General features: G+C 53.7%; 1 protein-coding gene across 3 annotated transcripts in view; it reads left to right on the forward strand.

Moving 5' to 3' along the window:
- LOC124020723 (DEP domain-containing mTOR-interacting protein-like) overlaps positions 1-12,500 on the forward strand; it is an 82,554-nt gene that overhangs the window by 11,970 nt on the left and 58,084 nt on the right. The gene's annotated exons all lie outside the window — the stretch shown is intronic.

Consider the following 12,500-nt stretch of genomic DNA (forward strand, 5'->3'; position numbering starts at 1 on the left):
GAGAAATGTTATCCAGGGGGAAAAACCAAGTAAAAAGCTTTCTCATTACAGCGAGTTCTTACTTGTTATATACAATCAATTAAATATGTTCTGAACAGTATTATTTTTAGGGTGTAGGCATCCTGTTTGTGTTGTTGTTACCAGTCTAGTACATGGTGTTGTTCAGCAAGCAGGCGAGAGTGGTTAGAGTCTAATAGTTTCCATAGAAACCCCCTCCTCAACCAGATAGATCTCGTTCAGCCACTCTGCCAGCTACAGTCATCTCTCTGTCTCTCTGTCTCTCTCTGTCTCTCTCTGTCTCTCTCTGTCTCTCTCTGTCTCTCTCTGTCTGTCTCTCTCTGTCTCTCTCTGTCTCTCTCTGTCTCTCTCTGTCTGTCTGTCTCTCTCTCTGTCTGTCTCTCTGTCTTTGTCTGGTACAGACAACTAGCTATGAAGGATAAATACTGTAGTTTTGGTGCAGGTACAGACAACTAGCACAAAAATAATAGTGCGATTATTATCAAAACAATTAGATATAATATTTCATCAAATGAATAATATCACTAAATCAAACCCCAGTCGCCAAGGGGATGAGTGGTCTGAAGTTGGCTGCATTACTGCCAGACCAGACTCCAGGACATTAGCAAGGGGGATGAGTTGGCTGCATTACTGCCAGACCAGACTCCAGGACATTAGCAAGGGGGATGAGTTGGCTGCATTACTGCCAGACCAGACTCCAACATTCTGAGTTGGCTGCATTACTGCCAGACCAGACTGTTTGAGTTGGCTGCATTACTGCTAGACCAGACTCCAGGACATTAGCAAGGGGGTGAGTGGTCTGCATTTGCTAGACCGGACTCAGGACATTAGCAAGGGGGTAGTGGTCTCATCACTCTAGACCAGACTCCAGGACATTTCAAGGGGTGAGTGGTCTGCATTACTGCTAGACCGGACTCCAGGACATTAGCAAGGGGTGAGTTGGCTGCATTACTGTCTCTCTGACCAGACTCCAGGACATTAACAAGGGGATAAAGTCTGCAGTTTTGCTGACCAGACTCCAGACATTAACAAGGGGGATGAGTAGTAGGCGTTATTGCACACTGCTAGACCAGACTCCAGGACATTAGCAAGGGGGATGACTGCATTACTGCTAGACCAGACTCCAGGACATTAGCAAGGGGGATGAGTTGGCTGCATTACTGCTAGACCAGACTCCAGGACATTAGCAAGGGGGATGAGTTGGCTGCATTACTGCTAGACCAGACTCCAGGACATTAGCAGACAGAACATTCTAGCAGCATAGCAACATGCTGTTTGATTTGATATGCAATTTGCAGTTGGACCGTATCAAATGTAATTCATTCAGGGGGGTTTCTATGGAATGGACCTTCCCTGGTCTCTTTGTTGTGTGTGTGTGTGTGTGTGACCAGGTAGACCAGTTGAGAACAAGTTCTCATTTACAACTGCGACCTGGCCAAGGTAAAGCAAAGCAGTGCGACACAAACAACAACACAGAGTTACACATGGAATAAACAAACATACAGTCAATAACACAATATAAACAGTCTATATACAGTGTGTGCAAATGTAGTAAGGTTAGGGAGGTAAGGCAATAAATAGGGTTTAGAGGCAAAATAATTACAATTTAGCAATTAACACTGGAGTGATAGATGTGCAAGTAGAGATACTGGGGTGCAAAAGAGCAAAAGTGTGTTAACTGACAACTTAAATACTCTACTCATGACAGAGACAGTATGTTGAAATTCACCCTCAGGCATCTTGTATTGGCTGCTACTACCTAACTTACTACGCAGTAAGAATGCAAGTGTCTCTCTCTTAGTTTTTTCTTTATTTAAGGCTAGCCCCTCTCCTGTCTCCTCGGGCTGGCCTCCCTGCCCCCTCTCCTCGGGCTGGCCTCCCTGCCCCCTCTGCTCGGGCTGGCCTCCCTGCCCCCTCTGTCTGCTCGGGCTGGCCTCCCTGCCCCCTCTGTCTGCTCGGGCTGGCCTCCCTGCCCCCTCTGCTCGGGCTGGCCTCCCTGCCCCCTCTGTCTGCTCGGGCTGGCCTCCCTGCCCCCTCTGTCTGCTCGGGCTGGCCTCCCTGCCCCCCTCTGCTCGGGCTGGCCTCCCTGCCCCCTCTGTCTGCTCGGGCTGGCCTCCCTGCCCCCTCTGCTCGGGCTGGCCTCCCTGCCCCCTCTGCTCGGGCTGGCCTCCCTGCCCCCTCTGCTCGGGCTGGCCTCCCTGCCCCCTCTGCTCGGGCTGGCCTCCCTGCCCCCTCTGCTCGGGCTGGCCTCCCTGCCCCCTCTCCTCGGGCTGGCCTCCCTGCCCCCTCTGCTCGGGCTGGCCTCCCTGCCCCCTCTCCTCGGGCTGGCCTCCCTGCCCCCTCTCCTCGGGCTGGCCTCCCTGCCCCCTCTCCTCGGGCTGGCCTCCCTGCCCCCTCTCCTCGGGCTGGCCTCCCTGCCCCCTCTCCTCGGGCTGGCCTCCCTGCCCCCTCTCCTCGGGCTGGCCTCCCTGCCCCCTCTCCTCGGGCTGGCCTCCCTGCCCCCTCTCCTCGGGCTGGCCTCCCTGCCCCCTCTCCTCGGGCTGGCCTCCCTGCCCCCTCTCCTCGGGCTGGCCTCCCTGCCCCCTCTCCTCGGGCTGGCCTCCCTGCCCCCTCTCCTCGGGCTGGCCTCCCTGCCCCCTCTCCTCGGGCTGGCCTCCCTGCCCCCTCTCCTCGGGCTGGCCTCCCTGCCCCCTCTCCTCGGGCTGGCCTCCCTGCCCCCTCTCCTCGGGCTGGCCTCCCTGCCCCCTCTCCTCGGGCTGGCCTCCCTGCCCCCTCTCCTCGGGCTGGCCTCCCTGCCCCCTCTCCTCGGGCTGGCCTCCCTGCCCCCTCTCCTCGGGCTGGCCTCCCTGCCCCCTCTCCTCGGGCTGGCCTCCCTGCCCCCTCTCCTCGGGCTGGCCTCCCTGCCCCCTCCTCGGGCTGGCCTCCCTGCCCCCTCTGCTCGGGCTGGCCTCCCTGCCCCCTCTGCTCGGGCTGGCCTCCCTGCCCCCTCTGCTCGGGCTGGCCTCCCTGCCCCCTCTGCTCGGGCTGGCCTCCCTGCCCCCCTGTCTGCTCGGGCTGGCCTCCCTGCCCCCCTCTGCTCGGGCTGGCCTCCCTGCCCCCTCTGTCTGCTCGGGCTGGCCTCCCTGCCCCCTCTGTCTGCTCGGGCTGGCCTCCCTGCCCCCTCTGTCTGCTCGGGCTGGCCTCCCTGCCCCCTCTGTCTGCTCGGGCTGGCCTCCCTGCCCCCTCTGTCTCGGGCTGGCCTCCCTGCCCCCCTGTCTGCTCGGGCTGGCCTCCCTGCCCCCTCCTCTGCTCGGGCTGGCCTCCCTGCCCCCCTGTCTGCTCGGGCTGGCCTCCCTGCCCCCTCTGCTCGGGCTGGCCTCCCTGCCCCCTCTGCTCGGGCTGGCCTCCCTGCCCCCCTCGGGCTGGCCTCCCTGCCCCCTCTGCCTCCCTCGGGCTGGCCTCCCCCTGGCCCCCTCGGGCTGGCCTCCCCCCTCGGGCTGGCCTCCTGCCCCCCTCGGGCTGGCCTCCCTGCCCCCTCGGGCTGGCCTCCCTGCCCCCTCGGGCTGGCCTCCCTGCCCTGGCCTCCCTGCCCCTCGGGCTGGCCTCCCTGCCCCCGGGCTGGCCTCCCTGCCCCCCCCCTCGGGCTGGCCTCCCTGCCCCCTCGGGCCCTCCCTGCCCCTCGGGCTGGCCTCCCTGCCCCCTCCTCGGGCTGGCCTCCCTGCCCCCCCCCTCCCTGCCCCTCGGGCTGGCCTCCCTGCCCCCCCTCTGCCCCTCGGGCTGGCCTCCCTGCCCCCTCGGGCTGGCCTCCCTGCCCCCTCGGGCTGGCCTCCCTGCCCCCTCGGCCTGGCCTCCCTGCCCCCTCGGGCTGGCCTCCCTGCCCCCTCGGGCTGGCCTCCCTGCCCCCTCGGGCTGGCCTCCCTGCCCCCTCTCCTCCCGGGCTGGCCTCCCTGCCCCCTCGGGCTGGCCTCCCTGCCCCCTCGGGCTGGCCTCCCTGCCCCCTCGGGCTGGCCTCCTTGCCCCCTCTGCTCGGGCTGGCCTCCTTGCCCCCTCTGCTCGGGCTGGCCTCCTTGCCCCCTCTCCTTATGATGGTGCTGTGCTTTCATTACATTTTCAATTCAGATTGAATTTCACTAGGACATCATGACGTCCACCATTATGTTGTAAATTACACTTGTTATTGTAGTTTTACACGCCTGCAGAATGTAGGTCTAGTGCCTCTCTAGTTCGGTAATACTCTGTGACTGTGTCTTGTGTTGTAGCGATCTGCCAGCTCCACAGCAACCTTCTTTGTGCCAGCTCCTGCTCCAGCCCCTGTGGTGGTTGAGCCAGCCTCCCCCTGAGGTGTGTGTGTGTGTGTGTGTGTGTGTGTGTGTGTGTGGTAACAGGAAGACAGGCAGGGCCAGTGTTAGGGTGTATTTATGTAGTCACCATGGTGGAGGGACACACAGCCTGGTTTAGTGGAAGTATGCAGGCTACACCTCATCAGACTAGAGACTCAAACAAGCACAGCTACAAACAAACTACCTGTGTGTGTCCTGGAATCCCAGGCCAAGTTCCCAGTACAGGAAGAGCTGTTGTATGGTTGTGCACAGTCTCGAAACAACGGGGGGGGGGGGAGTCAACAGGGACAATCTCAAGGCGATATTTAACCTCATGGTTTGACTATTGTCCTCCTGCCTGACCAACCAGAGTGAAGATAAACTCCAGTTCCTGGTTGTCTGGGCCTGTAGTGTTTAGAGGGGGATGAAGGAACCCTTTTTTTTAGAGAATCAACAAAGCGAACCTTTCCTTCTCACAACGAGCAGGGTGGCCTCGGCCCTGAACCCAGACCTGTGTGGTGTTAATGGTGGCGACTGCGTCCTCGTTCCTCCTTCCCAAGCAGTTCAACCATAATGCTTCCACTTGTCTCATTTCAAATCAAATCAAATGTATTTATATAGCCCTTCGTACATCAGCTGATATCTCAAAGTGCTGTACAGAAACCCAGCCTAAAACCCCAAACAGCAAGCAATGCAGGTGTAGAAGCACGGTGGCTCGGAAAAACTCCCTAGAAAGGTCAAAACCTAGGAAGAAACCTAGAGAGGAACCGGGCTATGTGGGGTGGCCAGTCCTCTTCTGGCTGTGTCTGGTGGAGATTATAACAGAACATGGCCAAGATGTTCAAATGTTCATAAATGACCAGCATGGTCAAATAATAACAAGGCAGAACAGTTGAAACTGGAGCAGCAGCACAGTCTGGTGGACCGGGGACAGCAAGGAGTCATCATGTCAGGTAGTCCTGGGGCACGGTCCTAGGGCTCAGGTCCTCCGAGAGAGAGAAAGAAAGAGAGAATTAGAGAGAGCATATGTGGGGTGGCCCATCCTCTTCTGGCATTTGAAGGAGTTGTGACGTCTACAGTGGTGATTAGACACGGGGAAGTCTACAGTGGTGATTAGACACGGGGAAGTCTACAGTGGTGATTGGACACGGGGGAAGTCTACAGTGGTGATTGGACACGGGGGAAGTCTACAGTGGTGATTGGACACGGGAAGTCTACAGTGGTGATTGGACACGGGGGAAGTCTACAGTGGTGATTGGACACGGGGAAGTCTACAGTGGTGATTGGGGGAAGTCTACAGTGGTGATTGGACACGGGGAAGTCTACAGTGGTGATTGGACACGGGAAGTCTACAGTGGTGATTGGACACGGGAAGTCTACAGTGGTGATTGGACACGGGAAGTCTACAGTGGTGATTGGACACGGGAAGTCTACAGTGGTGATTGGACACGGGAAGTCTACAGTGGTGATTGGACACGGGGAAGTCTACAGTGGTGATTGGACACGGGGAAGTCTACAGTGGTGATTGGACACGGGGAAGTCTACAGTGGTGATTGGACACGGGGAAGTCTACAGTGGTGATTGGACACGGGGAAGTCTACAGTGGTGATTGGACACGGGGAAGTCTACAGTGGTGATTGGACACGGGGAAGTCTACAGTGGTGATTGGACACGGGAAGTCTACAGTGGTGATTGGACACGGGGAAGTCTACAGTGGTGATTGGACACGGGGAAGTCTACAGTGGTGATTGGACACGGGGAAGTCTACAGTGGTGATTGGACACGGGAAGTCTACAGTGGTGATTGGACACGGGGAAGTCTACAGTGGTGATGGGACACGGGGAACACAGTGGTGATGGGACACGGGGAAGTCTACAGTGGTGATTGGACACGGGGAAGTCTACAGTGGTGATGATGGGACACGGGGAAGTCTACAGTGGTGATGGGACACGGGGAAGTCTACAGTGGTGATGGGACACGGGGAAGTCTACAGTGGTGATGGGACACGGGGAAGTCTACAGTGGTGATTGGACACGGGAAGTCTACAGTGGTGATTGGACACGGGGAAGTCTACAGTGGTGATTGGACACGGGAAGAAGTGGTGATTCGGGGAAGTCTACAGTGGTGATTGGACACGGGGAAGTCTACAGTGGTGATTGGACACGGGAACTACAGTGGTGATTGGACACGGGAACAGTGGTGATTGGGGGAAGTCTACAGTGGTGATTGGACACGGGGAAGTCTACAGTGGTGATTGGACACGGGGAAGTCTACAGTGGTGATTGGACACGGGGAAGTCTACAGTGGTGATTGGACACGGGGAAGTCTACAGTGGTGATTGGACACGGGGAAGTCTACAGTGGTGATTGGACACGGGGAAGTCTACAGTGGTGATTGGACACGGGGAAGTCTACAGTGGTGATTGGACACGGGGAAGTCTACAGTGGTGATTGGACACGGGGAAGTCTACAGTGGTGATTGGACACGGGGAAGTCTACAGTGGTGATTGGACACGGGGGAAGTCTACAGTGGTGATTGGACACGGGGGAAGTCTACAGTGGTGATTGGACACGGGGGAAGTCTACAGTGGTGATTGGACACGGGGAAGTCTACAGTGGTGATTGGACACGGGGAAGTCTACAGTGGTGATTGGACACGGGGAAGTCTACAGTGGTGATTGGACACGGGGAAGTCTACAGTGGTGATTGGACACGGGGAAGTCTACAGTGGTGATTGGACACGGAAGTCTACAGTGGTGATTGGACACGGGGAAGTCTACAGTGGTGATTGGACACGGGGAAGTCTACAGTGGTGATTGGACACGGGGAAGTCTACAGTGGTGATTGGACACGGAAGTCTACAGTGGTGATTGGACACGGAAGTCTACAGTGGTGATTGGACACGGGAAGTCTACAGTGGTGATTGGACACGGGGAAGTCTACAGTGGTGATTGGACACGGGAAGTCTACAGTGGTGATTGGACACGGGAAGTCTACAGTGGTGATTGGACACGGGAAGTCTACAGTGGTGATTGGACACGGGGAAGTCTACAGTGGTGATTGGACACGGGAAGTCTACAGTGGTGATTGGACACGGGAAGTCTACAGTGGTGATTGGGGGAAGTCTACAGTGGTGATTGGACACGGGAAGTCTACAGTGGTGATTGGACACGGGAAGTCTCAGTGGTGATTGGACACGGGAAGTCTACAGTGGTGATTGGACACGGGGAAGTCTACAGTGGTGATTGGACACGGGAAGTCTACAGTGGTGATTGGACACGGGGAAGTCTACAGTGGTGATTGGACACGGGAAGTCTACAGTGGTGATTGGACACGGGAAGTCTACAGTGGTGATTGGACACGGGAAGTCTACAGTGGTGATTGGACACGGGAAGTCTACAGTGGTGATTGGACACGGGGAAGTCTACAGTGGTGATTGGACACGGGGAAGTCTACAGTGGTGATTGGACACGGGAAGTCTACAGTGGTGATTGGACACGGGAAGTCTACAGTGGTGATTGGACACGGGAAGTCTACAGTGGTGATTGGACACGGGGAAGTCTACAGTGGTGATTGGGAAGTCACAGTGGTGATTGGACACGGGAAGTCTACAGTGGTGATTGGACACGGGGAAGTCTACAGTGGTGATTGGACACGGGGAAGTCTACAGTGGTGATTGGACACGGGGAAGTCTACAGTGGTGATTGGACACGGGGAAGTCTACAGTGGTGATTGGACACGGGGAAGTCTACAGTGGTGATGGGACACGGGGAAGTCTACAGTGGTGATGGGACACGGGGAAGTCTACAGTGGTGATTGGACACGGGGAACGGGAAGTCTACAGTGGTGATTGGACACGGGGAAGTCTACAGTGGTGATTGGACACGGGGAGTGGTGATTGGACACGGGGAAGTCTACAGTGGTGATTGGACACGGGGAAGTCTACAGTGGTGATTGGACACGGGGAAGTCTACAGTGGTGATTGGACACGGGGAAGTCTACAGTGGTGATTGGACACGGGGAAGTCTACAGTGGTGATTGGACACGGGGAAGTCTACAGTGGTGATTGGACACGGGGAAGTCTACAGTGGTGATTGGACACGGGGAAGTCTACAGTGGTGATTGGACACGGGGAAGTCTACAGTGGTGATTGGACACGGGGAAGTCTACAGTGGTGATTGGACACGGGGAAGTCTACAGTGGTGATTGGACACGGGGGAAGTCTACAGTGGTGATTGGACGGGGGAAGTCTACAGTGGTGATTGGACACGGGAAGTCTACAGTGGTGATTGGACACGGGGGGAAGTGGTGATTACAGTGGTGATTGGACACGGGAAGTCTACAGTGGTGATTGGACACGGGGAAGTCTACAGTGGTGATTGGACACGGGAAGTCTACAGTGGTGATTGGACACGGGAAGTCTACAGTGGTGATTGGACACAGTGGTGATTGGACACGGGAAGTCTACAGTGGTGATTGGACACGGGGAAGTCTACAGTGGTGATTGGACACGGGAAGTCTACAGTGGTGATTGGACACGGGAAGTCTACAGTGGTGATTGGACACGGGGAAGTCTACAGTGGTGATTGGACACGGGAAGTCTACAGTGGTGATTGGACACGGGAAGTCTACAGTGGTGATTGGACACGGGAAGTCTACAGTGGTGATTGGACACGGGGAAGGTGGTGATTGGACACGGGGAAGTCTACAGTGGTGATTGGACACGGGGAAGTCTACAGTGGTGATTGGACACGGGGAAGTCTACAGTGGTGATTGGACACAGTGGTGATTGGGGGAAGTCTACAGTGGTGATTGGACACGGGAAGTCTACAGTGGTGATTGGACACGGGGAAGTCTACAGTGGTGATTGGACACGGGAAGTCTACAGTGGTGATTGGACACGGGGAAGTCTACAGTGGTGATTGGACACGGGGAAGTCTACAGTGGTGATTGGACACGGGAAGTCTACAGTGGTGATTGGACACGGGGAAGTCTACAGTGGTGATGGGACACGGGGAAGTCTACAGTGGTGATTGGGACACGGGAAGTCTACAGTGGTGATGGGACACGGGGAAGTCTACAGTGGTGATGGGACACGGGGAAGTCTACAGTGGTGATGGGACACGGGGAAGTCTACAGTGGTGATGGGACACGGGGAAGTCTACAGTGGTGATGGGACACGGGGAAGTCTACAGTGGTGATGGGACACGGGGGAAGTCTACAGTGGTGATGGGACACGGGGGAAGTCTACAGTGGTGATGGGACACGGGGGAAGTCTACAGTGGTGATGGGACACGGGGAAGTCTACAGTGGTGATGGGACACGGGGAAGTCTACAGTGGTGATTGGACACGGGGGAAGTCTACAGTGGTGATTGGACACGGGGGAAGTCTACAGTGGTGATTAGACACGGGGGAAGTCTACAGTGGTGATTAGACACGGGGGAAGTCTACAGTGGTGATTGGACACGGGGGAAGTCTACAGTGTATACATAACATCCCACAGTGTAAGAGCCCCTCTGCCTACAGCGATCAGGACTCCTGTCCCCGGCGTTGTCCTGTATTCATGTATCCTGTTATGTGTTGTCTCATGGCCACGGCTGTCTAACTGCCCGCTTGGGGTCAATACAGTGTATTGAACAGAACGGAACAGAATGGAGGGGAATTGAATGTGGACAGGCTTTTCTGTGGACCATTCAGTAGTGTAATCCTGCTGTGCCCTGATTTTAGTTTTCTATCTTGGTACCAGCCGGGTCAAACGCTGCTTCTACTTAGTGTTCTGTTGATAAGAAATACAAATAATTGTTTTGAAGGATGGAGCTCAGACCGTGACGTGATTCAGGCACTCGTTTTCCCTTTTTAATATATACGGCACACGTTTTGTTTTCCTAACCGTCGGTCTAAGTCGATAATGATTTATATATTCTGTGTTACTGATTCTTAGAAATAACTTGAGACTTAAGTCTATCTTTGTGAATTATTATCATCATAAACTCAAAGATGAACAACTGCGTTCATTTTGAACAACAGGTTTGAAACTTCTTACAAACACGGTTCAAGAAATCATAAAGAAACAATGCGAAGGCTTTTAATACAAACTAATGCTAGTATGAATCCTCCCACACACTGCTGATCTGCAGTGATTGGACCAGAGCCAGTTGGGCTAGCAGGACTAAAGCTGACAGTCTGCCAGTCACAGGAGACCGTGTTGGCACCCTAAACAGCACCCTATCCCCTACACAGTGCACTACTTCTGACCAGAGCTCTAAGGGCCCTAGATAGGAATACACCCGAGTGGCCAAAACATTAGGAACACCTGCTCTTTCCATGACAGACTGACCAGGTGAATCCAGGTGAAAGATATGATCCCTTATTGATGTCACTATGTTTAATCCACTTCAATCAGTGTAGGTGAAGGGGAGGAGACGGGTTAAAGAAGGGTTTTTAAGATACTTGAGACATGGATTGTGTGTCATTCAGAGGGTGAAAGGGCAAGACGAAAGATTAAAGTTCCTTTGAACAGGGAGTGGTAGTAGGTACCAGGCACGTCAAGAACTGCAACGCTTATCATACTCAACAGTTTCCTTTCTCTATCAAGAATGGGCCACCACCCAAATGACATCCAGGCCGCTTGACACAACTGTGGGAAGCATTGGCGTCAACATGGAGTGCTTTCGACACCTTGTAGAGTCCCGTGCCCCGAATCATTGAGGCTCTTGTTCTGATGGCAAAAGGGGATGCAACTCAATACTAGGAAGGTGTTCCTAATGTTTTGCACACTTGGTGTAGGTTGTCATTGGGGATGCAGAGTGTATGTAGGATGGAACAGGTTAAGTTCAGGACGTCCATTACCATGTGGTGGCTGTGGTAGCTTAACAGCAGAGCACGTTTACTGTACATTAAAGGACAACTATGCCACTTTTAACACGTGGCTTGGTATTGCCAAGTATTTGGTGACCTACACAGGTTTTAGTGTAATTTAATGATTTCATGTCTGTCGATTTAGTTTAGTGGTGAGCAAGACCGGAAAGTGCTTCTCTGTGACGTTGTCGAGTAGGATGACAACGTCACAGAGAAGAGATGACGACTACAGGAAATGATTTACAGCGACCGATATGACCCGTCTGTAGTTGTCTGATCATCCATCAAATCAAATGTTATTGGTCACAGACACATGGTTCATCATATTGGACCTCCCTCCCAACCATATGTTGCTCTGCTCGTCTTTGTCTAATAACACCTGGAAGTATTTTAAAATAGACGCTCAACAACCTACACTCTTAGAAAAAGGGGTTCCTAAAAGGGTTCTTTAGTGACCCCATAGGAGAACCTTTTTTTGGTTCCAGGTAGAACTCTTTTTGGGTTCCATATAGAATCTTCCGTGGAAAGAGTTCTACATGGAACCCAAAAGGGTTCTTACCTGGAACCAAAAAAAGGTTCTCCTATGGGGTCACTAAAGAACCCTTTTAGGAACCCCTTTTTTCTAAGAGTGTAGGTTGTTGAGCGTCTATTTTAAAATACTTCCAGGTGTTATTAGACAAAGACGAGCAGAGAAACATATGGTAAGGAGGGAGGTCCAATATGATGAACCATGTGTCTTGATCTTTCAAAAAATGACAAAAACAAGGAATCGTGCAGAATGGCTAACAAACGATGAAACATCAAATGTGGATCAAATCTTACAGTAGTGGATGTATCCGAACAGCATAACTGGTTCTAAAGTTGCAGAGTTGTCCTTTTAATGACTGGCCAGACCTGCCTAGGTGGTTTAGATCAGATGTGGATTCGTGCTGCGTTCCGAAAGGCACACTATTACTTACTTTGGTCAAAAGTAGTGCGCTATATAGGGAATAGGGTGCAATTTGGGATGTGTCCTGGGTGTGTGGGTCAGCTGTCGGCTTGGTAATCTTTCACATGTCAAGACTAAAGTGAGGTTAATGGGTGGGTTAGTTGACTCAGTGAGAAGGTGGTGAAACGTCAGAGAACAGTCAAGCAGTAACATGTACATTATAGTTTTCACTGTCTTTGTCTCAGTCAAGCAGTAACATGTACATTATAGTTTTCAGTCTTTGCCAAGCAGTAACATGTACATTATAGTTTTCACTGTCTTTGTCTCAGTGCCAAGCAGTAACATGTACATTATAGTTTTCACTGTCTTTGTCTCAGTGCCAAGCAGTAACATGTACA

Source organism: Oncorhynchus gorbuscha, unplaced genomic scaffold (assembly GCF_021184085.1).
Source record: "Oncorhynchus gorbuscha isolate QuinsamMale2020 ecotype Even-year unplaced genomic scaffold, OgorEven_v1.0 Un_scaffold_889, whole genome shotgun sequence".
NCBI classification, from domain to species: Eukaryota; Metazoa; Chordata; class Actinopteri; order Salmoniformes; family Salmonidae; genus Oncorhynchus; species Oncorhynchus gorbuscha.